Source organism: Arachis ipaensis, chromosome B1, assembly GCF_059453495.1.
Source record: "Arachis ipaensis isolate K30076 ecotype BB chromosome B1, ASM5945349v1, whole genome shotgun sequence".
Classification (NCBI taxonomy): domain Eukaryota; kingdom Viridiplantae; phylum Streptophyta; class Magnoliopsida; order Fabales; family Fabaceae; genus Arachis; species Arachis ipaensis.
In genome coordinates this window covers 115,732,779-115,757,424 of record NC_142436.1, presented here as the reverse complement: position 1 = coordinate 115,757,424, position 24,646 = coordinate 115,732,779, and positions in this window count along the sequence as shown.

Genomic DNA, 24,646 nt, shown 5'->3' with positions numbered 1-24,646 from the left:
CCGTCAACCTCAAAGGTGGTTGAACTCCACAATTCTGGGAGTTGTGAAGAAGGAAGTGACCCGACTTCTTGAAGCCGACATTATCTATCCAATCTCGGATAGTGAGTGGGTTAGTCTAGTACAAGTGGTTCCAAAGAAGTCTGGCGTCACAACAGTGAAGAATGAAAATGGGGAACTCATGGCTATAAGAGTGCAGAATTCCTGGAGGGTGTGCATTGACTACAGGCACTTGAACTTGGCCACTCGCAAGGATCACTACCCATTACCTTTCATCGATCAAATGCGTGATCGCTTGTTAGGTAAATCACACTATTATTTTCTAGATGGTTATACTGGTTATTTTCAAATCCATATTGTTCCAGAAGATCAGGATAAAATAACTTTTACATGCCCCTTTGGAACGTATGCATATAAGAGAATGCCTTTTGGTTTATGTAATGCACCGGCTACGTTTCAAAGGTGCATGATGAGTATCTTCTCAGATCTTCTTGAGCATTGTATGGAAGTATTTATGGATGACTTTAGTGTTTATGGTGATTCCTTTGACCTTTGTTTGGATAGTCTAGCTAGAGTATTAGAAAGATGTGCTAGTTCAAACCTTGTGCTTAATTTTGAAAAATGTCATTTTATGGTAAAGTAAGGTATTGTTCTAGACCATGTTGTTTCTAATACTGGTATATCTGTTGATCCTGCAAAGGTTGTGATGACAAATCATCTTATGCTAGTTTTACAAGCATTTTTCACTTGTTTCATTTGGTTTTATGCACTTTCTTGCACAATAAGTAAGTGATTGGAGTGGAATTTAATGATCATTTTGAATCAATCAAACATCATTTATTTTACACAAAATCATAAGGTTTATGCTAGAATTAATTGATCTTATGAATGATGCAAGGACTTGTAATTTTGGTGAGACTTTGATTGCTTGTTTGGTTGCTTGTAGGTGAAGAAATGAAGAAAGGAAGAGGCAAATCAGGGAAGCGTTACATTCACAAAGAGAACGCCACGCTCAGCAACATTTTAGAGTAGCGGTCACTTCCAAAGTGAGCCACACGCTCACTAAGTTAACTTTTTTGTGAATTTCAGGTTTGGGGGAGGAAGCTCGTGCTATCCGTACGCATAGGTAGCGCTCAAGGAACCAACGTAGCGCACTAGGAGAGCGCTGGGCAAGGAAACTCGCGCACCAAATGGTGCAGCGCTTGGTGAGTGAATGTAGCATTCACTAAGGGAGTGCTAGAGAAGCAAACATGCACACGTGAGGGGGGCACGCCAAGGGAGTGAACGCAGCGCTCATTTTGTTCACGGAACGCTCTACTGGGAGCAAGCATGCACCCTGATCCAAGCCACCAAGCACCTCAGATCCACTTATTCAAAAATCCAAAAAGCCCACTCTAATTGCTAGAGGATGGAAATAGAAAGTGTATAAATAGGATCAAATTTGAGTTGAAGAATTGAGGGGATTTTTTTTTGGACTTCACACTTTTCTTTAACCTTTTTGCTCACTTTTAATTCTCTCTCTTTTAATTTTCCTTTTGAGAATTTGGAGAATTGGGATCAGATCTAAGTTTTCTTTCTTTGTTCATTTTCTATCTTCTGAAACTTTGATTTTCTATTTTGGGTTTTGGAACTCTAATTTGGAGAATTTTTCTGAGTTTCTTCACCTTGGAGTTTTCTTTTACTTTTCCTGTTTCTAGTTTTATAAATTGGAGATCTAATTCTAACTTTCCAGCTAGTTTTCATTTCTTCTGCAATTTCTTCTTTACTGAATTGTCAAGAGAGCAATTGAGATCTAAGTCTTCTTGCTATTTGATTCTTCTGCAATTTCTCTTCATCTCATAGTTCTCTGATTTACTTAAATTTACAATTCCAGCTTTATTTTTTGAATCCCAGTACCCAAATCCCTTTATTCTTCATGCAATTTAAGTTTTCTATCAATTTAGATTAAGCAATTTACATTTCTTGCACTTTAAGTTTCAGTCATTTACCTTTCTTGCAGTTTAAGTTTCAGCTTGTTTATTTTCTTGCACTTTAAGTTTCTGCAATTTACTTCTTCTGCACTTTAAGATTCAGCCAATTTTTATTCTCCCTTTTATTTCCTTGCAATTTTACATCTGTTGATTACGTTTCACTCAAATCATCAACTATTCGCCTAACCAAATTCATCACCTAACTAAAGTTGCTCAATCCATCAATCCCTTTGGGATCGACCTCACTCTGGTGAGTTATTACTACTTGATGCGACCCGGTACACTTGCCAGTGAGTTTGTGTGGAATCGTTTTTTTCCCTCATCAAGTTTTTGGCGCCGTTGCCAGGGATTGATATAGATTGACAATGATTAAGTAGGGTGATAATCTAGATTAAGCATTTTTCTTTATTTTTGTCAAGCACACTAACTGTTTGAGTTTTTGTTTAAGTTAACATTAACCTCATTCTAGCAGTAGAGTGAATTGCTTTTGGTTTCTGGTTTTGTGTGTGTTTTATGTCAGGAAGAAGAAGAGGTGAATCCACATCTTTTGATCCTGAGCCAGAGAGAATACTCTTGAGATTGAGAAGAGAAGCAAGAGAGAAGGGAGTTGTTGGAGAAGAGGAATCAGAGGAAGAAAATCAAGAAATGGAAGGGAATGCCCCTAATCCACTAGAAGAGGTGGCTAATAACAATGGCCAGCCTCAAAGGAGAGTTCTAGCTTCCTACACCTTCCCCAATGCAAGAAACTGTGGGAGTAGCATACTCACTCCAAATGTTCATGCAAACAACTTTGAGTTGAAACCTCAACTCATCACTTTGGTGCAGAACAACTGTTCTTATGGAGGAGGTCCCTTGGAAGATCCAAATTAACACCTAGCCATCTTTCTAAGGATATGTGACACAGTTAAGACAAATAGTGTACACCCAGACATCTATAAGTTGCTGCTGTTTTCATTTTCCTTGAGGGATAAGGCTACTCAATGGTTAGAAGCATTTCCCAAAGAAAGCATCAACAACTGGGAGGATTTAGTGAGCAAATTTTTGGCTAAATTCTACCCACCTCAGAGGATCATAAGATTGAAGACAGAGGTGCAAACCTTCACCCAAATGGATGGAGAATCACTTTATGAGGCTTGGGAGAGATACAAAGCCTTGATTAGGAAGTGTCCACCAGAGATGTTTAATGAATGGGACAGACTTCAAAATTTCTATGAGGGATTGACTTTAAAAGCTCAAGAAGCTTTAGATTATTCAGCAGGAGGATCAGTACAACTAATGAAGACAGCTAAGGAAGCTCAGAACCTCAAAGACACTGTGGCAAATAACCAATACTTCTATGCTCATCAAAGGCAACGCCAACCAGCTCAAAGGAAGGGTGTATTGGAGTTGGAAGGCGTGGATACCATTATGGCACAAAATAAGGTGATGCACTAACAGATTCAACAACAAATGGAGATGATGGCCAAGAGGATTGATGGTCTTCAAGTAGCTGCAGTGAACACTACAAATCAACCACCAGTTGGGTAGGGGCAAAATGAGAAAAACTATGAAGAGCAGCAGCAAGAGCAAGTTAACTATATGCACAATCAAGGTGCTGGTCAGAATGAATTTCATGGAGATACTTACAACTCATTCTGGAGGAACCACCCTAATTTGAGGTGTGGAGACAACCAAAACCAGCAACCTTGGCAAAGAAACTCAAACCAGAACAATTCCAGAAACACAAACCATCAAAACCATCAAAACACTAACCAAAACCAATACAGAAAACCACAAAACAATCAACCCCAACCCAACTACTATCCACCCAACAACCCATCTACTAACCAAAATAACTATCATCCACCCTCAATATCCCATAATCAACCACAACCACCCCAAGAATCTCAAAGAATCTCCAACTTGGAGATAATGATGGAAAAGATGATCAAGCATCAAGAATTGGCCCATAACAACCATGAAGCTTCACTGCGGAATCTAGAGAGGCAAATTGGCCAATTGTCCAAGCAAACAGTGGCTGAAAGATCACCCAATGCATTACCAAGTGACACCATTCCCAATCCCAAAGAAGAATGCAAAGCAACACAATTAAGGAGTGGAAGAACCTTGGAGAATGGCAAAGAAGCTAACAAGAAGCCTGTGGTGAATGATATTGGCAGCAAGAAGCAAGTAGGAGAAAAAGACAAGAAAGACCAAGAGAAGCTCAAGGAGAAAGAGGAACAACCACTAGTTTCAAAGAAGGGAAAGCAGACTATTGAGGAACATTCACAAGAATAAAGGAAAGAAGTGAAGCCTTACACTCCTCCTCTGCCATACCCTCAAAGATTGCAAAAAGAGCTCAAGGATCAACAGTTTCCCAAATTTCTGGAAGTTTTTAAGAAATTGGAGATCAACATCCCACTTGCTGAAGCATTGGAGCAGATGCCTCTATATGCTAAGATTCTCAAAGAGCTCATCAACAAGAAGAGAAGCTGGAATGAGAAGGAAACAGTGATTTTAACACAAGAATGTAGTGTAGTGATTCAAAAAGGACTCCCACCCAAACTCAAAGATCCTAGGAGTTTTATCATATCATGCACCATAGGCAATATAATCTTGGAAAAAGCTCTCTGTGACCTAGGTGCCAGCATCAATCTAATGCCACTTTCACTGATGAAGAAGCTTGCAATAGATAAAGTTAAACCTACCAGAATGTCACTCCAAATGGCTGACAGATCGCTCAAAATACCTAATGGAGTTGTGGAGAATTTGTTAGTGAAAGTAGGAGAATTCATATTTCCTGCTGACTTTGTCATTTTAGACATGGAGGAAGAAGGACAAAGCTCAATCATCTTGGGGAGGCCCTTTCTAGCCACAACAATGGCTATAATTGATGTAGAGAAAGGTGAAATGGCACTCAGAGTGCATGATGAAAATATGATCATCAATGTCTTTAAAGCCATGCAATACCCCCCTGAGAAAGAAAAGCATATGATTGTGGAAATGGTGGAAGAAGTAGAGAGGGGGTTACTTGAGGCCAACAACCAGGAGGAACAAGAAGAGAAAACAGAAGTGGAACAAGATTTCATAGAAGAGGAAGTAGCAAAAATCTCCTCTAAAGGCAAGACAGAGGAGAGGCCAAAACAAGAGTTAAAGCCCCTTCTCCTCATCTCAAGTATGTATTTCTTGGAGAAGTAGAGGCCCTGCCAGTGATCATAAATTCTTCTTTAAACATAGAAGAAGAAGCAAAGCTGATTGACGTGTTGAAAGCTCACAAGACAACCTTGGGTTGGACGATTGATGATATCAAGGGCATAAGCCCTACCATCTGTATGCACAAAATTCTACTAGAGGAAGATTCAAGGCCTATAGTTCAACCCCAAAGAAGGTTTAACCCAACCATGAAGGAGGTGGTTCAAAAAGAAGTGATGAAGCTATGGAATGCTGGAATCATATACTCAATCTCTGACAGCTCTTGAGTGAGCCCAGTACAAGTAGTGCCAAAGAAAGGTGGCATGACTGTCATCTTCAATGAGAAGAATGAACTCATTCCCACAAGGACAGTGACGGGGTAGAGAATGTACATCGATTATAGAAGACTGAATGATGCTACAAGGAAAGATCATTTTCTTCTCTCATTCATCGACCAGATGCTGGAAAGATTGGTTGGCCATGCATATTATTGCTTCCTGGACGGGTACTCTGGATACAATCAAATAGTGGTAGATCCCAAGGATCAAGAAAAGACTTCCTTCACCTGTCCATTTGGAGTCTTTGCTTACAGAAGGATGCCCTTTGGGCTATGCAATGCCCCTACAACTTTTCAAAGGTGTATACTTTCTATATTTTCTGACATGGTAGAAAAATTTTTAGAAGTCTTCATGGATGATTTTTCTGTCTTTGGCAATTAATTTGACACCTGCTTACATAATTTAACTCTTGTTTTGAAAAGATGCCAAGAAACAAATCTGGTATTGAATTGGGAGAAATGCCATTTCATGGTTTCTGAAGGGATAGTTCTTGGGCATAAGGTTTCAAGCAAAGGTATAGAAGTTGACAAAGAAAAAATAGAAATCATTGAAAAGCTTCCTATACCTGTTAATGTGAAAGCAGTAAGAAGTTTTCTTGGACATGCTGGTTTTTACCGGAGATTCATCAAAAATTTTTCAAAAATAGCAAAACCACTAAGCAATTTGCTAGTGATTGATAATCCTTTCATCTTTGATGACAATTGCAAGCATGCCTTTGAAACTTTAAAAAGAAAACTCACTACAACACCAATCATCACACCCCCAGATTGGGAATTGCCTTTTGAACTTATGTGTAATGCAGGTGACTTTGCAATTGGTGCTGTATTGGGGTAAAAGAAAGACAAGCTGCATTTTTATTTCTGGTTTACCTTACCGCTCCTCCGTGAGGGAAGTCCGTTCTTTTCTTGGTCATGCAGGTTTCTACTGGCGTTTTATCAAGGACTTCAGTAAGGTTGCACTACCTTTGTCCCGTCTGCTGCAGAAGGACGTAGAGTTTGACTTGAGTGAGGACTGCATGGAAGCATTTGACAAGCTAAAGATTGCCTTGACCCAAGCTCCTATTGTGAGAGGGCCTGACTGGAGTAGGTGATGCCAGGGCATTTCGGCCAGTTTTACTGACCTTTTCTTTACTATTGTAGGGTAGTTTTATGTATTTTCTTAGGAAATAAGCAAGTTTTGGGTAGAATTTCACTTACATCTTGATTCAAGCAAACATTATGAATTTTATATGATTTCATGAGAATTATGCATGAATTTAATGACAAATTGGATGATGCATGACTCATAACTTGGATTAGAGCTTTGATGCACTTTATTTGCTTGATTTCAGGACAAAGGAAGCAAGGAAAAGCCACGTTGGTAGCCACGTTAGTCTAACTAACATGATCACTAACGTGGAATGGGAGCTAGCTTGCAACGTTAATGAGAAAAGTGATCGCCAATAACATCTTTGAAGCCATCATAGCCCACGTTAATTACCACGTTAACTACATTAACGTGGTAGTTAACATGGAGGAAAAGGAAGCTCCAAGTGTTAGTGGTAAAAGTGAGTGCCACTAACGCTCCAAAAGGGCAATTAGCCACGTTAAGAGTCACGTTAACTCAGTTAACGTGAACTCTAACGTGGAAGAGGAAGATAATGCCAATGTTAGTGACACTCACCTTTGTCACTAACGTTGGACTAATCCCATATTGGCTACGTTAAGAGCCACGTTAACTTAGTTAACATGAACTCTAACGTAGAAGGAGCAAGGAATCGCCAACGTTAGTGACACTCACCTTTGTCACTAACGTTGGACTAAGCCACTATGAGCCACGTTAGTTACCATGTTAATTACATCAACGTGGAAGCTAACGTGGAGGAAAGGGATGATGAGCCAACGTTAGTGACACTCACCTTTGTCACTAACGTTGGAGATGGCAATCAACACCACGTTAGTGGCCACGTTAATGTAATTAACGTGAGGCACTAACGTGGGAAAGGGGCATTTTGGAGCGTTAGTGAAAAAGGTAGGTGTCACTAACGCTCTCAAAGAATTGGCAAGCCTACGTTAAAGGTCACGTTAACTATACTAACGTGAACTCTAACGTAGGGAGAAAAGGGTACTCTCAACGTTATTGGGAAAGGTAAACCCCAGTAACGTTTGCAAAGGGCCAAGAGGCAACGTTAGTGGTCACGTTAGTGCCACTAACGTTGAAGTTAACGTGGACCATTTTGGGTTAGGAACATTAGTGAAAAAGGTGATTGTCATTAACGTTCTCGACCCCACATTTTCACTTAACGTTAACACCACTAACGCCCTAAGCTAAAGTCCATGCCTACTGCACACTTTCTCTGCAAGTGAAGCTGAGCCCACTAAAGATGATAACTCAAGATCCAAAGGCCCATATCCAAGACTTGAAGAGCCAACTAGAAGATCAGAAGAGTAGTATAAATAGGAGTAGTTTTGAACTAGAGAGGAGCTTTTGGGGGATTGAGAGGACTACTCTCTGTATAAGTTTACTTTCTCTGCAACTTCTAGTTTACTTTCAGAATACATTCTCCATCTTCGTTTTTCATTCCCAGAGCCATGAACAACTAAACCCCTTTCATTGGGTTAGGGAGCTCTGTTGTAATTTGATGGATCAATAATAGTTTTCATTATTCTTCTTCTTTCTTTTCTCTTGATTTTACTAGAAAGCTTTCAATCTTCATCCAATTAGGTAGTTGTCTTGGAAAAGAAGCTATTCATACTTGAGTCTATTCGGAACCTTGGAAGAGGAATGAAGGGATCATGCTAGAAATGCTTTCTCATGTTGGACCAAATTGGGGGTTGGGCGGATATGGTGACATATAATTCTCCCAATACTTTGATTTGGAAATACATGTGGTATAATCAGTGACCATACTTCATCTCTTCTCATGAGCAATTAGACCAAGGAATTGGCTATTGATCAAGATTTGAGAGATTGAATTACCAAGGAATTGGAATTCAATCACTTAAGATTGCCAAGGAGATCAATGAATGCATTGATTGAGGAAGAGATGAAAATGAACTTGATCCGGAGAATGCAACATCTCCTAAGCCCAATGAATCTCCCATTTCTGATCTTACCCATTCTCTTTACTTCCTGTTATTTACTTTTATGCTCATTTCCCCAAATCCCTATTTAAGATTCTGTAATTTACTTTCCGTCATTTACATTCCGTTATTTACTTCTCGCAATTACATTTTCTGATATTTACTTTCCCGCCATTTACTTTTCTGCAACTATCAACTCAATTCTGCTTAGCTCAACTAGAATATTCCTCTAATTAAAGTTGCTTGACCAATCAATCCCTGTGGGATTCGACCTCACTCTATTGTGAATTTTTACTTGACGACAATTCGGTATACTTGCCGAGGGAAAATTGTTGAGAGACAAGTTTCCGTGCATCAGTAGGCCGTTCGAGATCATGTGTGACGCATCAAATTATACGGTAGGAGCAGCGCTAGCTCAGCGCGAAGGTAAGGACCCATACATTATTGCTTATGCTTCTAAAACTTTAGATGGTGCCAAGTCTAATTATACTATCACTGAAAAAGAACTTTTAGCTATTGTTTTTGCTTTGGATAAATTCCGAGCTTATTTACTTGGAACCAAGGTGGTAGTATATTCAGACCATGTGGCCTTGAAGTACTTGTTAGCTAAGAAATAGTCTAAACCAAGGTTAATCCGTTGGATATTGTTATTGCAAGAATTTGAGTTAGAGATCAAAGATAGGAGTGGTTCCCAGAATTTGGTGGCAGACCACTTGAGTCGCGTAGAACATATTAAAAGTGACGCTACTCCTATCAATGACGCATTTCCACTTGATAGCTTGCAAGCAATATCTGAGGTGGTTCCTTGGTATGCACCCATAGCTAATTATTTGGTTAGTCATACCTTTCCTCCAAATTTTTCTAAGTATCAAAAGGACAAGCTTAAAAGCGAGTCCAAGTTTTTAGAAGGCCCAAAACTGGCATCCAATGCCAGCTTCCTGCCCCTTTCCAGGTGTCCAGCACCCAAAGAGTAGAGCCCAGCGTCCAAAGGTCCATAGAGGACCCCCTAGCTGGTGTTCCACGCCCAAGGAGCCTCATAGCACGTGGATCACATCAAAGCTCAGCTCAAACACTCACCAAGTGGGCTCCAGAAGTGGATTTTAGCACTAAATAGACTGTTTTATCCTTATTAGTCATCTGTTTAGTATTTAAAGTGTATTTTACATGATTTTTAGAGATCATACACCATACACATTTTTACCATTGTTTTCACATCAGTATGAGTTTCTAAACCTCCTAGGTTGAGGGGAGGAGCCCTGCTAAGTCCTATGAATTAATAAAAGTATTACTGTTTCTCTTCTATCCATGTTTGATTAATCCAAAAATGTATATTCGTTCTTCATCAATATGGATACGTTGAGCTGGCATAAGGTTATCACGTTCTACATGGGTTCAGAGTGCGTCTTTCATCGGACAATGATGAACCACCAGCTTGAATATACGTCTCTCAGACGGCTAATTCACGATTTCGTTGGGGACTTCTCGAGACATCAGTTCAGCTAATTTACGGGGAGATTAGGGTCTCTGTGGTAGAGGCTAGAACCAACAGTGCAACATTCCTCCGATCCGGAAGATTCAACCTTATCTGTGGCGTTTTGAGTAGGATCATCAAGGAAAATGAATTGCAGAAGCTTCACCCTCAATCAAAATGGATCCGCACTAAACCTGGGGTTCAGATCTGGAGGAGTATTGGTAGCTGCTCAAACCAGTGTCAACCACATACAGTCTGCCATTGAAGAAATCACTCACAAGTAAAGGAAGCAGTAATACCAGAGTTAATTCAGAAAGACAAAGCAATTCCAACTCTCAACTCTAATCCTATCACTTATTCCTTTCACAGTTTCATTATACTTCATCCAACTCCATATACTTAATCCAATAACCTTCTGATTCCGCCTGACTAATACCTGCAAGACAACCATAGCTTGCTTCAAGCCACAATTCTCGTGGGATCGACCCTGACTCGCTCAGGTATTACTTGGACGACCCAGTGCACTTGCTGGTACAGCTGTACGAAAGTGTGGGGATTCGTGCACCCAGTTTTTGGCACCGTTATCGGGAATTGTTGAGTTTGGACAAACTGCCAGATTGTTTTGCTCCTTAGATCAGGTAAGTTTATTTTACATTATTTTAATTGAGTCCTTTATTTTTATTTTCCTCTTCTCTAAAATTTCAAAAATTTCAAAAATTTTTTCAAAAATATTTTTCTTTTCTTTGTTTAATTTTTGTTCTTGGTATTGAGTCCTGCCTGTTCATGCTTTTCAATTTCAAAAATTTTTAAAGCTTTTTCAAAAACCTTTTCATACAATTTATTTTCAAGCACCCTTAGCTTTTTGATTGAGATACCTTTTTTGTGTTCTTGGTTTGAGCCTTTGAGTCTTTTATTTTTACTTTACTCTTCTCCAAATTTTCAAAAATCACAAAAAGTTTTCCAAAAATAATTTTTTATTATTGTCTTTGTTTAATCTTTGTTTTTTTTAATGTGTCTATGCTCTTTGTAATTTCATGTTCTTGAGTCCTATTTTCTAAAAAATTTTTCAAAAATATTTTTCTTTAGTTTAATCTTGTGTCAAGTCTTTAAGTTTGATGTTTTCTTGTTTATTTTCTTGTGTTTTTCGAAAGTTGTGTTTTGGTTTTCTAAAAATTTTAAGTTTGGTATTCTTTTTTTATGTTCTTGAGTTCTTTGAGTCTTTAAATTTTTTTCTTTGTGTTCTTGTGTTTCTTCAAAGTGTTCTTGAGTCTTGTATGTGTCTTGATCTTAAAATTTTTAAGTTTGGTGTCCTCTTGTGTTTCCCTCCAAATTTTCAAAAATCAAGGATGCTAGATCTAAAAATTTTAAGTCTTGTATCTTTTTTGTGTTTTTATCTTTCATCAATAAATTCAAAAAATAAAAATATCTTTTCTAACTTTATTTTAAATGTAACACCCTAATTACCCCAAGCCTTACCTCTAGTCATAAAACAATAGTTAATTAAAGGTTACGACAATTCTAAGGCTTATACATATTTATATAGAAGGAAATAATATATTCTAGAAGCCCGATTAAGGATACAACTCAAAAATAGGATTTGAAAAGCGCAAAACGTACTCACGAAGCTACAAACTTAGTGCACAAGAAATAGATATAAAGTAACAAAATATAAGAGTATAATAGTATGAAGATCTAACCACAGCTCGCGGAGTTTAAGCCGGCTAGCTATATACAGACCATACAGACATCTGAAAGTTAAAACAACTTATACAAGTTTTTCTCTCAAAGTGAGCCTCTAGGCAAAAGTAAATACAAAAGAGAGAGATAACACAAAATAAGCAAAAAGACTCCAAAACAAATAGAGATCCTCTGCTCTATCACCACCAAAACAACTCACCGAGGTGGGTTGTGACCTGCATCTGAAAAATAACAACAGAATATGGTATGAGAATCGGAGGTTCTCATTATGGTAACAGTGCCCAATAAGTAAGATGTAATGCTCCGGGACGCCAAAGGCAATCCTAGAACTTCACATCAAAAATGAATATTCAAGCTTAGAATAAATTAAATAAATAAAGACTTAAGCCATAAACCGGGTAATCTAAATTTAGGGGAATTCTAACTAATACTAATCACACCACTATATCCCACAGTCTTCGCCAACCTAACCTCCGTGCGATCTCATTGCCATTGCCTACCTACCTCCTCAGCACCAGACAATCACAAGTAATGCAAGTAAGTAAATCACAAGTAATATACATGTACAGCAAGTAAATCAACTAGCAAATAAGCATATTATTCATTTAGGCAAGATATGCAATTAGGAAAAGCAAACAAAACACATAGTAGATGCACATGATGAATGCCTGTCCTATTGGCTCGTGATATCACTTGTCGGTCTATTAATGCCAACCCGACACATCCTTCTAGATGTCGCCTTTCTACCGCGTCTGAGGATATAGCGCCTGGCACACTTTTGTTCCAAGGATATAGTGCCTGGCACACTATCGTTCCAAGGATATAGTGGCTGGCACACTCTTGCGGCAAAGAAGGAAAACAGCAACAACATCTATTTCATCATGAATCGTTCTAAGGATATAGTGCCTGGCACACTTTGCACATGCAACAAGTCCATCAACCTCAAGTCATCACCATTCTCATCTCAACTCACTTTCAATTATCAATTCTCAACATTTCAAGGATATAGTGCCTGGCACACTTTTCTTCAATATCCATCAAACTCATAATAACCATTATCAGTTCTTAATTCCATTCCGAACTCATTAGTTTATCACTTTTTCAATTCGTTGTCAGTATTCACCAACTTCACTATTCTTCCTTCTCTCTCAACTAAACCCATCCTCAATGCACCAGAAACCTAAACCTCCGTTCTCTAACTTTTCAAAGAAATACCAAATTAAATCTCCTAGGACCTTTTCCCATGTTTTAATACCAAAAAATAAGCCAAAGAGTCTTAAATAGGTGTCACAGAAGGTTACAAGCTTGTTGGAAAGGTGAAATAGTTAAAAACAAAGTTGTAGTTGAAAAATAGGGCATATGCGTACGCACAAGGGTGTGCGTGCGCACGCCCAGGAGGATTTTCAAAATGTGTGCGTACGCATAGAGGTGTACGTACGCACATGTAGTAAAATTTTCAACTCTGCTCATCTGCACAAGGCGTGCGAACGCCCTTAACAGAGTGCACCTTCCAACGTGTGCATTCGCACAAGATTGTGCGTGCGCACAGGTTGCCAAACTTCGTTGGTTGTGTGCACGCACAGGTCGTGCTAGCGCTCTCAACAGAAAGCCTTCCCCTAAGTGTGCATACGCACAAGAATGTGCGTACAAACAGGTTCAAAAACTCACAGGGGTGTGCGTGCGCACAAGGCTGTGCGTGCACACACAAACCAGAAATCACAAATTCTGCAGCATGCACATAATTCAGATTTTGACACCAAACTTTGAATGATCATAACTTCCTCTACAAAAATCCATTTCCTGTGAACTTTATATCCATTTAAAGATTTTTCAATGAGCTTTAATTTAAAGCAAATTTCAACAAATTTTGAAAACTGAGGCTCAAGTTATGATCCATCAAATTTCACCAAAAATCTATTTTTACCAAAAAACTAAAAACTCAATTTTGGCAAAACTCTCAATTCAAAACCAAACTAATCACAACCCAAACAATACCAAAACAACATAGAAGTCCATACCATTCCTCTCCCAACTCAACCATCCATAATATCCCAATTACACCATTCAACAACATCAAAACCCTTATTCATCAACATTCAAAACTATCATAAACACTCATAATCATCATCAACCAATAACAACATTAACAACCACTACAAATCCACATCAATTTTAATAACCATCACCAACAATATCTAACATTAACCAAATCCATCTAAATGTTTATTCCTCACATTATCCTCATAAAACTCACATCTTCCAACAATAGTCATAAAAATCAACATTCATACTCCTCATCATTTAACCTCAATATTAACAATCATTATCAACATTCATATTATTACAATCAACATACAAACTCATCAACATCAACCAACATCATAATATATCATTAAAACCAATAACCCTCATACCCCTTATCAACCTCCCACTAATCATCAATATCATCAATCCCTTATCAACAACAAATAAATCACAACATTCTTCATCCACCTCCATACAACTTATCATCAAACATCAAATTTACATACAATTAAACATACACCCAAGCATTCAATCCTATCTTAAGGTCAACTAGCCTAAGTGTCTAGAAACATTACATATTACATAAAAGAAACCGAAATCATACCTTGGTCGATTCCCAAAATGCACCAAACATCAAAATGAAGCCACCAAGCTCGAACCAAAGACTCAATCCAACTCCAACAAACACCAAAACTTAATCTAACATCATAAAACATACCAACATCAAACCTAAGGTTCACAAAAAAATTAAACACAAGGGTTTAGTAAAACCTTACCTTACCCAACAAGATTAGGAATAAAATCCAACAATATTCCAATGCTAGATCACCTCTAAACAACCGAAATCACAAAATCTACTCAAAAACTAAACATAAAAACACGAATTTACTTAGGGCAGAAAACTAGAGCATGAGACGCAATTTCTTACCAACTTTGCTTAGATAGAAATGAAGTACTCGACAAGAGCTTCGCGTGGCCGCAAACAGCTCGTCAATCGGAGCTCCATAACTCAAGATATGATCAAAACAAGGTTGGGGTGAATAGTGAAACCCCACCCCTTCTCTTCTCTCTTCTCATCAGCGCCTCCCCTCTCTCCATTAGGGTATAATGAGCTGAAAGCTCATTAAAAGATGCATATATATGTTGGGCTTGGGCCTAATTTGGGCCCAGTCTAACCTGTTAGCATTTTAGGTCCGTTTGGCTTTCTTTGAGTCAAAACCTTTAAAATTATCGCCCGGTTTTCAATTCTAAATTATTTTTATCCTTTCAAAACAACAAATCAATTTTCAAAATCTCATTTTTCTCAAAACACGGTACTGGACAGTCTAGAGTTGGTACTGCAGGCTTAAGCTCCGGTACCCATTTAAAAAAATCTTTCGCGAAGGATACATTTTCCAACTCAGAAAAATTCATTGAAAGCAAATTTCACCTTTATATTTTCAAATTAAAACTTCTAAATTTTGAATCTACTCCGGGCACTAAAAATTATTTTATCAAAACGGTTTTACGTGAAAAACTCCAGTTCTTACATTAACCATTTTTTCGAAAATTTAAAAAAAAAATTCAGATTTTGATTTTAAAATTTTATCTTATCATATCTTAGTTGTCAAGTTTTTAAAAATCAAATTTTTTCAATATCATATCATATCTTTTTCAAAATCCAAAAATCTCATTTTATCTTTTTCAAATTTCAAATTTTTTAAAAAAAGAAAATTAAGTAAATCTTTTTCAAAATCAATTTACTAATCTTATCCTTTTTGTTTCTTATCTTATCTTTTCTAACTTCTAATTTTTAAATCATATCTTTTTCAAAACTTTTTAAAATCTTATCTTATCTTTCTCTAATTTTAAATTTCAATTTCAAATCTTTTTCGTATCTTATCTTCTATTTTATCTTAATTAAAATCTTCTCTTATCTTATCTTTTATTTTTATTTTTATTTTTTATCTTTTCTTAATTAATATCTTATCTTCTCTCTCATCTTTTTCAAAACTACCTAACTAACTCTCTCTTCTCAAATTTTTGAAAACTACTTCTTGTCTTCTCTCTCTTATTTTTCAAAACCTCCTAACTAACTCTTCTCTTCCTTAATTTTCGAAAATATCTCTCTTCTTCTCTCTCATCTTTTTCAAAACCTTCTAACTAACTCTTCCCTCCTTAATTTTTGAAAATAATATCTTCTTCTCTCTCTCTTCTTTTTCAAAACTACCTAACTAACTCTCTTCTCTCTTAAATTTTCGAAAATTTCTCTTTCTTCTATTTTTCGAAAATCAACATTTAAGTTTTAAAATATTTTTAAATTATTAACATAATTTTTGAAAAATTAATTAATTAATTAAATAAAAAATATTTTAATTCTTATTTACTTTTTCTATTTATAATACTCTTCTTCTCACATCTCTATTATTCAAAACTCTCCTATCCCTATCTCTTCTCTTGGTCTACCTAAACTTCTTTATCTTCTTTCCTTCCTTCTTCACATCTCACTTGGAGCTTCTTGCCAATTGGCACAAAAAGCTTTCTTGTGATTTCTCTTCCATCTTCTCAACTTTCATCTCTCTTATTTACTCTTATCTACTATATCCAAGGTATTTTTCCTTTACTTATTTTATTTATTTTTATTTTAATTTTTATTCTCTTCTTCTTTCTCTACTTCTAACTTCAAGGAGGAACTTCTTATCTATTGGAAGTCTCTTTCTTTTCTTTTTTTTTTGGCTTCTTGTTTATGACCAAGAATAGGGATAAAGAACCCCTCTTGACTCCTGATCCTGAACTTGAAAAGACTCTGAGGAGGCGTTTACAACTAGCTAAAGCATAACACTCCGGAAGAGACCTTTCAGAAAGTTTTGAACAAGAAACAAAGGATATGGCCAAACAACAAGAGGAGCCCAGAAAGGTCCTTGGTGACTTCACCATGCCTACCTTTGACTTTTATGGTAGAAGCATTGCTGTACCTGCCATTGGAGCTAACAATTTTGAGCTTAAGCCTCAGTTAGTCTCTCCTCTGCAGCAGAACTACAAATTCCATGGACTTCCACTGGAAGATCCACATCAGTTCTTAGCAGAATTCTTATAGATATGTGATACTATAAAGACTAATAGAGTTAATCCTGAAGTCTACAAGCTGATGCTCTTTCCCTTTGCTTTAAGAGACAGAGCTAAGTTCTAGTTGGATACCCAGCCTAGAGAGAGTCTTGACTCTTGGGAAAAGTTTGTAAATGCTTTTCTGGCTAAGTTCTTTCCTCCTCAAAGGATGAGCAAGATTAGAGTGGAAATTCAAACCTTCAAACAAAGAGAAGGTGAATCCCTCTATGAAGTTTGGAAAAGATACAAGCAGCTGATAAGGAGATGTCCTCCTGACATGCTCTCAGAGTGGTCCATTATAGGCGTGTTCTATGATGGCTTGTCTGAGATGTCCAAAATTTCATCGGACAGCTCTGTAGGTGGATCTCTCCACTTGAAGAAAATGCCTGCAGAAGCAAGAGAACTCATTGAGATGGTTGCAAACAACCAATTCATGTACACCTCTGAGAGGAACTCTATAAACCATGGAATCTCTCAGAAGAAAGGAGTTCATGAAGTTGATACTCTGAATGCCATCCTGGCTCAGAATAAGATCTTGACCCAATAGGTCAACATGATCTCTCAACATCTCATTGGGATGCAAACTGCAGCTGGCAGTGCTCAGGAAGCTTCTCTTGAAGAAGAAGCTTATGATCCTGATCAACCCACCATGGAGGAAGTGAATTACATGGGAGAAACCTATGGAAAAACTTACAACCCTTCATGGAGGAATCATCATAACCTCTCATGGAAGGGTCAACAGAAACCTCAGCAAGGTTTCAATCAAGGTGGTAGGAACCAGAATAGGTTCAACAATAGACCACCATTTCCATCTTCTCAAGGGAATATGGAGACTTCTGAGCAGAGCCTTTCTGACTTAGCCATTCTAGTCTCTAGCCTCATTAAGACCACCCACAGTTTCATTAATGAAACAAGGTCCTCCATTAGAAATTTAGAGGTACAAGTTGGTCAATTGAGCAAGAGGATCCCTGAGATCCCTCCTGACACTCTTCCCAGTAATACTGAGGTTAATCCTAGAGAAGAGTACAAGGCCATAACTATGGAGGTTGAGGCTAAATTGGAGGAGAATGGGAATGTATTAAACGCTAGTAAAGAAGCCTTCATTGGGCGTTCAACGGCCACCAGTCCAGGGAAGCTGGCGTTGAACGCCAGCAAGGATATCCTTGTTGGGCGTTCAACGCCTAGAATGCTAGAGGGACTAGCGTTTAACGCCAGTCTGGGTGGACAGCAAGGGCGTTCAACGCCCAATAAGCTGACAGAGTTGGCGTTGAACGCCACTCAAAGCACACCCTTTGAGTGCCTGAATCCCACTCAAGAATCCTCTAGCCCAGAACCAAAGGAAACCATAAAGACAATTGAGGTTCCTTTGAATGCACTTCTGCAGTGCATAAGTTCTGATGACTACTCATCCTCAAGTGAGGATGGAGACGCTAGGGAAGAGCAAGTTGCTCGTTTCCTAGGAGCTCTAATGAAGCTGAATGCCAAGCTATTTGGTACAAAGCCCCTGGAGGAAGAACCTCTACTACTTACCAAAGAACTCCATGCTTTGGTTCAGCAAGAGCTACCTCAGATGCTTTCAGACCCTGGACACTTTCTGATTCCTTGTAGCATAGACACTATGACCTTTAAAAAGGCTCTATGTGACCTAGGGTCAAGCATCAACCTCATGCCACTCTCTGTAATGCAGAAGATGGGAATCCTTGAGGTACGAGCTGTACACATCCCTTTAGAGATGGCAGACAAGACCATGAGGAAGCCATATGGCTTAGTAAAGGATGTGTTGGTTAAAGTTGAAAACCACTACATCCCTGCGAACTTCATTGTCTTGGACATAGGAGAGGATGAGGATGACTGTGTCATCCTTGGAAGACCTTTCCTAGCCACAGCCAATGCTATCATTAATGTGGCTAAGGGAGAACTAACCCTAAAGTTAGGGGAGTATCACATATTATTTAAGATGCCTCATCCTAATTCTCCCTCTAAAAGAGAGATAACAGTGCAACACCTGGTGTGCCAACCCTTTCTTCCGGTGCAGAGCTCTACAGAGCCCCCAGACATCAATTCTAAGTTTGGTGTTGGGCAGCCCTCAATAAGCTTTAAGCATAAAGGTACTAAAAAAAGTACCTAAAGGCTGGAGGAACAAAAAAGTCCCAACTGAAGGCCTCTCACCTGGCATGAGAGTTGTCTTTACTAAGAATCTAGTCCTACCACATACAGTGAACCGTGTCCTATTTCTAGAGCATGTAGAGCTCATTCATGAGAGGACAGGAAGAAAATTGACTGTCAGGGGCGAAAATTTGAACCCATACTCACCACCGTAAGGAGCCTAAAGGTCAAGCTGGTGACTTTAAAAGAGCGCTTGCTAGGAGGCAACCCAACTTTACTCAACCATATTTATTTGCTTTCATTTTGTTTTTCCTTTCAGTTGTCAGAGTCATGATCATGTGCATCAGTCAAGAGACAGAATCCATAGCAGTGATAACAGAACACTCCGGAAAGAATGTTAGAGTTGAACGCTAGTGAGGAAGCCCTCACTGGGCGTTCAACACCCCAAGAGGGGACAATTGCTGGCTGATGTGTGAGAATTTATCGTCGATCTAGAATCAATCAAAATAGGAATCACTTCGTTAATAGTATAGTCCAAAGAAACAATAAACTCTGACAATCAAAGTTTAAATCCTAAAGATGAGTCACAATACAAAACAATTTATTATAACCGAGAGTATTTAACTCTTGGGTCTTTCTCCCTAGGAGTTGCAATGAAATGTCATTGTTATTGGCTATGAAGGATTTTTGGGGTTTTTGATTGTAAGATGCAAGAAATGTAAATGGAAATAAATGAAACAAGCATGAAATTAAATGAAAGCAAGTAAAGGAATGAAAATAGAAATTAAATGATAAAAAGGACTCTTGGAAAGAAGTGGATAATTAAGGATTCCTATCCTAGTTGTGGACCACAAACATGGTAATTGTGTGCGAATTAATCTCAATTAGTCCACCCTACATCGAGGATAAGTCAAAAGGGCATGATTGACTCCAATCCCTAAGTCCTAGTCAACACTAGTAGGTCACTTAGAGTCAAGAGAAACCAAACCAATTAACAATCCTCACACAATGTGGAATGGACATCCACAACTCAATTTCACCCAATCACCCAATTTCCCAACCAAGAGTGTGAAAAAATCAGGCAAAAACCCAACCAAGCATTTTGTCAAACACTTGGTCGGCATATAAAGAAAGCATGATAAAATGACAAAAAATAATAAATGCTACAACTACCAAGCAAGGAAAGTAAAGATAGTAACTCAACAAAGCAATAAATGACATGAAAATATAAATTGCATTAAATGTAAATTAAAATAACAAGAGTGCTCATAAACATAAAAGGCAAAAGAAATGAAATAACAAATAGAAGGAAAGAACAAAGACGCAATAACAATAAATGACAAGGAAAAATAAATGAAAACAAGAATTGAAAGTAGAAAATACAAGAAATTAAACTAAGAAACCCTAATTCTAGAGAGAAGGGGGAGCTTCTCTCTCTAGAAAACAACCTACATAATGCCTAATTTCTCCTCCTTTCACATGGAGTGAGGCCTTGTTTGATATAGGAAGAATCAGCTTCAGAAAGTCCAAAAATTGGGCTCTAGAGGCCCAGAAATCGCCCCCAGCGATTTCCATTAAGTGAGTCACGTACTGGGACATGTGCGTACGCACAGGTCTGTGCGTACGCACACATACTGATTTTCTTCTTGTGCGCGCGCATAGGATATTGTGCGCACGCACACATGGTTGTGTGGTTTTTGTGCGTACGCACAGGGGGTTATGCGCACGCACACTCTAATGTGTGCTCCTCCTTTGTTTTCTTCATGTTTTCTCCCTCTTGCATGCTCTTCTTCCACTCTTATCAAGCCATTCCAACCTATTACACCTGAAATCACTCATCAAAACCATCAAGGCATCGAATGGGATAAGAGCGGGATAAAAGTGATTAAATTAAATACAAAAGAGCATGTTTTCACAATTAGGCTCAATTAAGGGAGAGAACACAAAAGTATGCTATTTGGATGAATAAATGTGGGTTTATATGATGAAATCCACTCAAATCAAACCAAAATATATCGTCAAATATGGATTCATCAATTCTCTTACACTTAAACAATAGCATGTCCTCATGCTAATCACAATCAAAGGAGAAGGATAAGGAGGGCAAGCAATTTATTAAATGCAACTACTTATATGCATGCAACTATACTAAATGCTATCTATCTATATATATATACTATAATTCCTATTGAGTTTGGCAAAAACAAACAATAGAATCTCAATCAATCCAAAATAGAACTTAGGGCCAAGACAAGAAAATATAGCAATATGATCAATGTCCAAAGATTTGATTTGAAATTTTCACAAACTAACAAGCAACTTGCAAGAAGATACAAGATAAGGGGTGGAAACATAGAATTGAGTGATCGAACCCCTCATTAGATGTGTATACACTCTAATCACTCAGTATTTAGCGCTTAATCACCCAATCCTCCTTTAATCATGTTTTTCAAAGATTTGCAAGTCATCTAACAATCAACTAATACTTGATGTATGAATGCAAATATCATGAGGTCTTTTGTGGGTTGTAATGGGGCTAGGGTAAGGGTAGGATTAGTATATTTAAGTGGGCTAATAGATTGGATCTTTGATTAGCTCAAGTATCCCACCTAATCCTATATCATCCTATATACATAACAAAACAACCTAACTACCTATTTATCCTCTTTCTCACATTCACTCATGCATCCTCTTTCCAATTCACACACATATGCATCCTTTATTTACATTCTTATTATCATTTTCATTCATTTTTTTTAAAAAACATATACACCAAAATTTTTCTTTTATCAACAAAAAGAGATGCATATGTCTTACTTAATAGATGCATGAGTGTTTACCCATTTTCAAAAAATTTTCCTCAATGAATACCTAAAGTAAACTAACTTTCTACCAATGTTTTCCACAAATTCCCCTCCTCCACACTTGAGTAACACACACTCCTCAACCTAAGATAATCAAAGATACAATATATGGACATTATGGTCTTTCTCTTAGGGTGAATGATGTGCTTAATATTAGAACAAATGGGAATTAAAGACTCAAAAGTGGTTTTCAAAGGTAGATGTAAGGGTTGGCCATATGGGTTAAGTGAGTTCAAACATCAAAAATGGCCTCAATCATACTAAATGCAATTCAAGACATCAAATATAGGACATAAAGATTCAAGAAAATCTTTGATCACAATCATAATAAGAGTATAACACACAAGAACAAAATTTGTGGTTGATAATGTACAACCACACAATTAAAGCTCAAATCTCGCTAGGTATTTTTGTTCAAACTCTTTTCTATGTTCCATAACAAAAAATACTTCATGTAAGTTCAAAAATAAGTTTTCAAATCTAATCAATGGAACGTCCTAAAAGGAATTTCTTGAAGATTCTTTGTTGTTTTACCAAACTTATTTCCTATAACATGCAATCAAGCAAACAAAACTATAGGTGGTGTGCAAAATCGTGATCATTCCTTCCTTGGTAACGGCGCTAAAAACTCAATACGCACGTTCATGTTCTTAATTCTGTTTCACAACTTCGTACAACTAACCAGCAAGTGCACTGGGTCGTCCAAGTAATAAACCTTACGTGAGTAAGGGTCGATCCCACGGAGATTGTTGGCTTGAAGTAAGCTATGGTCACCTTGTAAATCTCAGTCAGGCGGATTCAACTGATTTTATGAATTGATAAGTAACAGATAAATAAAATATAAAATAGGATAGTGGTACTTATGTAATTCATTGGTGAGAATTTCAGATAAGCGTATAGAGATGCTTTCGTCCCTCTGAACCTCTGCTTTCCTGCTGTCTTCATCCAATCCTTCCTACCCCTTTCCATGGCAAGCTGTATGTTAGGCATTACTGTTGTCAATGGCCACCTGTCCTCTCAGTGAAAATGGTCCAATGCGCTGTCACTGCATGGCTAATCATATGTCGGTTCTTGATCATACTGGAATAGGATCCATTGATCCTTTTGCGTCTGTCACTACGCCCAGCACTCGCGAGTTTGAAGCTCGTCACAGTCATTCAATCCCTGAATCCTACTCAGAATACCACAGACAAGGTTTAGACTTTCCGGATTCTCAAGAATGGCCGTCCATGGGTTCTAACTTATACCACGAAGACACTAATAACTCAGACTCGGTCCCCTATATTAGATATCCAAGAGATATCCATTCAATCTAAGGTAGAACGGAAGTGGTTGTCAGGCACGCGTTCATAAGTTGAGAATGATGATGACTGTCATGATCATCACATCCATCATATTGAAATGCGAATGGATATCTTAGAAGCGGAATAAGTTGAATTGAATAGAAAAACAGTAGTACTTTGCATTAATATTTGAGGAACAGCAGAGCTCCACACCTTAATCTATGGTGTGTAGAAACTCTACCGTTGAAAATACATAAGTGATGAAGGTCCAGGCATGGCCGAGAGGCCAGGCCCCAAACGTGATCTAAAGATGAAACTAAAGATAGTAAAAAGTCCTATTTATACTAAACTAGTTACTAGGGTTTGCAGAATTGAGTAAATGATGCAGAAATCCACTTCTGGGGCCCACTTGGTGTGTGCTTAGGCTGAGCATTGAGCTTTACACGTGTAGAGGCTTCTCTTGGAGTTGAACGCCAGTTTGTAGCCTATTTCTGGCGTTGAACTCCACTTTGCAACCTGTTTCTGGTGTTTGACTCCAGAATGTAGCATGGAACTGGCGTTGAACGCCAGTTTACGTCATCTATCCTTAATCAAAGTATGGACTATTATATATTTCTGGAAAGCCCTGAATGTCTACTTTCCAATGCAATTAAGAGCGCACCATTTGGAGTTTTGTAGCTCCAGAAAATCTATTCCGAGTGCAGAGAGGTCAGAATCCAACAGCATCAGCAGTCCTTTTTCAGCCTCAATAAGATTTTTGCTCAAGTCCCTCAATTTCAGCCAGAAAATACCTGAAATCACAGAAAAATACACAAACTCATAGTAAAGTCTAGAAATGTGATTTTTATTTAAAAACTAATAAAAATATACTAAAAACTAACTAAATCATACTGAAAACATACTAAAAACAATGCCAAAAAGCGTATAAATTATCCGCTCATCAATAGGCAAACTAAAATATATACAAACAAACTAAACAAAATGCAACGTCATGCAACACTAAACAAATATTCATAAAGAGATGTTGAGAAAGAGAGATTTACGCCCCAAATTTGCGGATCCTCCCCCACATTTAAACGTTGCACGGTCCTCCGTCCATGCATTCAATCCGGGGGTGAAGAGATGTGAGGCTCCACCTTCAGCTGGTGCGCACCGGGGCTCCGGTTGCATGGTGGGGTGTCTCCCACCTAGCACTTTGGTTTAATGTCCTTAAGTTGGACTTATGGAGAGCTCTAACCAAGGAGGCTTGTGCTTATATTCATATTGGAGCTTCCAAAATGCTTGAATCTCCAAAATTCCCAATTGATTGCACCAAGCTTGGATGGAGTGTCCAACAAGCTATGAGCTCCCACAAGAAAAACAAAAAGTAAACAAGAAAAACATATTCACAATATCAACATATTCACAATAGCAACCAAAAAGCAAGATATTCACATATCAACATATCAACATAAGCAAGTTATTCACATATTCACATATTAAGATATTCACATTAACCAAAAGTAAGCAACATATGTACAATCAACAAAAAAAATAAGCTATTCACACTATTCACATATGTACAATAGCCAACAATA